Source organism: Vespa mandarinia, chromosome 13, assembly GCF_050613455.1.
Source record: "Vespa mandarinia isolate Hongniang chromosome 13, ASM5061345v1, whole genome shotgun sequence".
Classification (NCBI taxonomy): domain Eukaryota; kingdom Metazoa; phylum Arthropoda; class Insecta; order Hymenoptera; family Vespidae; genus Vespa; species Vespa mandarinia.
Window position 1 is genome coordinate 3,170,001 of NC_140822.1, and position 5,000 is coordinate 3,175,000.

General features: G+C 31.8%; 1 protein-coding gene across 4 annotated transcripts in view; it reads right to left on the reverse strand.

The window, feature by feature from the left end:
• Positions 1 to 5,000, reverse strand: part of Sol1 (CUB domain-containing protein Sol1) — a 358,685-nt gene that overhangs the window by 262,067 nt on the left and 91,618 nt on the right. The window lies entirely within an intron of this gene.

A 5,000-nucleotide genomic window follows, 5' to 3' on the forward strand; every position in this document is an offset into this window, starting at 1 on the left:
CGTTAATTACATTATCATTTTCATCGGACGACATACGAATTATTTATCTGATAATTAAATATGTCATCTTGCGAAACAAAATAATAAAACACTTTGGGAAACTTTTCTTATTTCCAAAATAAAAACGTTATTCTTCAATTATATCGATCATTTAACGTTCTCCTTTTTATATCAATTTCGAGGGAATTAAATTGAACATTAAATTTTTCATTAAAATCAACGATTTCTGTTATAGACAAAGAGAAAGAATTAATTGTTAATAGAAATTTTCTAACGTCGCTATGACACAGTTATATCTCGCTTAAAAAAAAAATAAAAAGATAAAATAAAAAAAAATTAAAAAAAAAAAAAAAAAAAAAATAGAAAGAAAATGTTTCTCGTTCGTGTACATAAAAAATTTATATCGAATTTTTCCTTTTCTTTATCGTTTCTTTATATTTTTCTAACTATAAGCAATACCGAAAGACGGGCGAATGATTAAACGAGTCTATAATTTACGGTACGGTCGAGCTTCCCACAAAACACACGAGTCCTCGTTATCCATCAGCAGGCCACAGCAAGCCGCGAGGACAGGGAAAATTTAATTTCCTGTTTTTCAATTAACTTCTATGTTAGACTGTATCCGATTCTCTCTCTCTCTCTCTCTCTCTCTCTCTCTCTTTCTCTCTTTATCTATCTATCTATCTTCTCTCTATCCTATAGAGAATATAGTAATATAGTGGTCATTGCTAGAGAACATTAGAATTCATATACTCTTATGGTTAAATGAGAAGCTATACGATTAAAATAATTTCAATAATGTTACATATATCTTCGTCTCTTTCTAATTTAAACAATTTTTATATTAACACATTGAAATATTACTACGACGGATATAAAACTTTTATATAGTAACTTTATAAATAATCGATACGTTCAGACCGAAGAATGAAGACGAAATATTGGAAAATTTATACAAAATTTTATGGTATTTTAATATCAGTAATAGTAGTAGTAGTAGTAGTAGTAGTAGTAGTAATAGTAGTAGTAGTAGTAGTAGTAGTAGTAGTAGTAGTAGTAGTAGTAGTAGTAGTAGTAGTAGTAGTAGTAGTAGTAGTAGTAGTAGTATTAGTAGTAGTAGTAGTAGTAATAGTAGTAGACTTTGATCGGCCATTCCTTTTGAAGGATAATATAAAAGCTTTTTCGAACGAGTAAATTAATTGGACGAGAGAGACTAGTTCTGTTTCTATATATTAAACGTAAATACATACGTAGGATATTCTTAGAATGTGGCAAAATGATATTACTATAAGTATCCATCGAAAAATCTTAGTAGTAAAGTAGATCACGAGATAGATAGATAGATAGATAGATAGATAGATAGATAGATAGAGATAAAAAAGAAACGAAGTTTTTTTTTCATGCAAAAAAATCGTCGACGCTCGACGACGATAAAATTCATGAATTTCATTGGAAAGCTGTTATTGCAGTGAAAAAAAAAATTAAATAATAAAACTATGAAAGAATAGGTTGAAGAAGGAGAGGTGAGAGGGGTAGGAGGGATGTTTGGAAGTGGGAGGAGGAAGAAGCGAGGTGATACTTGAAGATTTCGCTGTCATCAAGGACCATTGAATCCATTTGAAATGGTAGAAAGAATAATAATAATAATAATAAGAATAAGAATAATAAAAATAAAAATGAGGAGAATTGATAATGAACTAATTACTCACTTCGCAATAGAATTGAAATAATTGAATGATCGTTGTGTCTCGATCGGCACCTTGAATAAGACTGACTGTCTGTTTTGACTCATTCTATTTATATTACTCATTATATCCACGTAAAACTGTTACCTATATTGTATACCTACGTAACTAGATTTATTTTCTTTTTTTTTTTTTTTTTTTTTTTTTTAATACGTACTCGTGACTTTCAAATCGTATCTCATAACTACAGTTATCTACAAAATATTTATTTACTTTCTAATACATTATTAACGTGACCTTATACAATTGATTTTTCTCTTATACGAACATTATTTTTATATTTTCTTTAACATTTGCAAGAATCAATTGATTTATATAGAATGTTCAAAAAAAAAAAAAAAAAAAAAAAAAGAACATGGTACAAAATTTCTATAAGTTTATATAAATTATTTTCATTCATTTGATCTCAGTAAATAGGCGATTGGTATACGTTTGGTCCCATGTTTTTTGGACATGCTCTGTCTACATATATATATAATAAATATCTGTGTATGTATCGTATATATAGATACTTTTTACATAAGATAAACTCGTTTCGATAATCTCCCTTCAAGAAATGATGTCGATTCATTGAAATTCCATTAATCTTAACGTACATACGTACGTACGTAAATGTTCAACGAAAGGGTAATGCTTTAACGATTGGAAAATATAGGTCATTGCGTAACGTCATTAATGCGAGCACAATAATTTATCCAAAGTAGTATCTCCGGCATTGCTATTCGTCTCTGTCGACAACGACGAAGACGCTAGAACGACGTAAAAGAGGAAAAGAGAAGAGAAGAGAAGAGAAGAGAAGAGAAGAGAAGAGAAGAGAAAAGGATAGAAGGAAGACGAGGACGAAGCACATAGCGCGTTTCGAGACGATTATTCTCGTTGAAGCGATCCATTAGCAGCCACCATTCGTTCGCTACGTGGTAGAACTAATCCAAACAAAGTAATTTGTAAGGATGCTAACGCAATTAATCAGTTCGGTAAGGAAAGAAAGACGAATTGAAGAAAACGCAGTTGGAAAAGAAACTGGTAAAGAACGAACAAAAGAAAAGAAAAAAAAAAACCTAAAAAAAAAAAATAAACAAAAAAAAGAAAAATAAGGGAAATAAAAAGGAGTTAATTCATCCCGATTTAACGTATCACCCAGTATTATTATTATTAAATCATAATTTCATTACGAAATAGATCTACGCAATTCGTAACAAACAATTTCATTATATTATATTAGAATGATCTCAATGTATCGTTATTGAGTTATATTATTTCGTTCGAGATCTTTTTCAATTTGCTCGATGTCATAATTACTCGATTAGTACGATTTAAAGGTGAAAAAGAAGAAGAAAAAGAGGAGAAAGAAGAAAAACGAAAGGACGTAGAATAAAAAGAAAAGCTTTTCGATTCGTCTGAAAGAAAGAGAGAGAAAGAGAGAGAGAGAGAGAGAGAGAGAGAGAGAGAGAAGATCGTAAAGAAAAAGAGACCTTAACCAACGACTACTCCACGACATGGTGCGAATTAATAGCCTCGCGAGTCACAAGTTGGCTGAATCTTTATTAAATTAGCAAAAACGAGGAGTTTCCTTTTGCCCCTTCCTTCGCCGCGCGCTTTCTCGTTTTTCGAATTAATGGTAAGTCGCGACCACTTTTACTGCTTCGTACTTTGGCTACATACTTTGCTGTTCTCTCTCTCTCTCTCTCTCTTTCTCTTTTTCTCTTTCTTTCTCTATCTATCTATCTATCTGTCAGTCTGTTTGAATCTCTCTCTCTCTCTCGTTCTTTCGCCTCTATTATCGCATCTTTTATCTCTTCTTTTATCTCTTTCTATTTGTCTCTCTCTCTCTCTCTCTCTCTCTCTCTCTCTCTCTTTCTCTCCTTTTTGTGTAGCTTCCCGATGTTGCTCAGGACGACACCCTTGCGACCTATATCGCAAAATGTACGCGGAGAACTCGTTTCCTCTCTCAAACATGTCGTCGTGTTCTCTCTTCTCTTCCGACACTCTCGATTTTTCCCGCAACTACACTTCTTCTATCGCGGTCTCTTTCTCTTCTTCACTCTTTCTCTATCGAGGAGACATAATACATATATATATATATATATATATATATATATATGTGTGTGTGTGTGTGTGTGTGTGTGTATGTGAGAGTGCGAATGTGCGAATGTGCGAATGTGCGAAGCACGTTCATGGACTGATTAGTACAGCTAAGAAGAACACTCGAGATGTTTTTAGTTTTTCTTCCATCTTTTTCTTCTTCTTCTTCTTCTTCTTCTTATTCTTATTCTTATTCTTATTCTTCTCCTCTTTTTTTGTTTTCCTTTTTTTCTTTCCTTATTTTTTCTTTTTACCATTCTCTCATTCACTCACCACAGCGCGCGCTTTTTAAAAGTTCCACTCACTTTCATAAAGCGTCAGTCTTTTTATTTAATCCTTTCCACGATAAACGAGCGATGACTAGTTTAATTGGAATTGGAAGCGAATGTCTATCAAAAATACGAAGACTAGAGACAGCTATCGGATATATATATATATATATAACGCACACATATATACTTCCATGGCACGCACTATATAAACACATGGCGCGAGCAATAAGAAAACAATGGAGGGTACTATTTCGATCCATTTTAAATTGTGAAACAAATACCATCACGCATGACGATAGATGAAAAAGAATGTAAAAATTTATCGAACCGATTCTCAAGAGATTGAAACGTTCTGTTTATTTTTTTTTCTTTTTTTTTTTTTTTTTTTTTTTTTAGAAATTGATTGTAAAAGTACCATGAATCAAACACACACACACACACACGCACGCATACTCATACACACATACATACATATATATATATATATATATATATTTATTCTTTCTTTTGTAATAATTCGACGTTATTTTATGATGATAAAATATTGTCTCTTTAAATAATAGAACGTAGGAAAAATATTGTAAATAATGTAAGATTATAAAAATTGTAAAAAAAATTCAATTCGTATTAGTCTAATGTTATTCCTTTAGATAAGTAGATACCAATCTTTTATATTTATGTACATGGATTGAATAAAGTTTATTTCCCAAGATAGTCAAGAAATTTCGCGATCTCTTAGCACGTAGAGACAACGCACAATATAGAGATGAGTGGAGGTTTTCTCGCGTTTGAGCTCTTCTCCTATGTCAAAGACACGTTCGGCAAACTCACGTCGAACCTTTTTACATTTAAGTAAGTATCTTATTAACGTCGAACGTTCGTACGGCACGTTCGCCTTTCA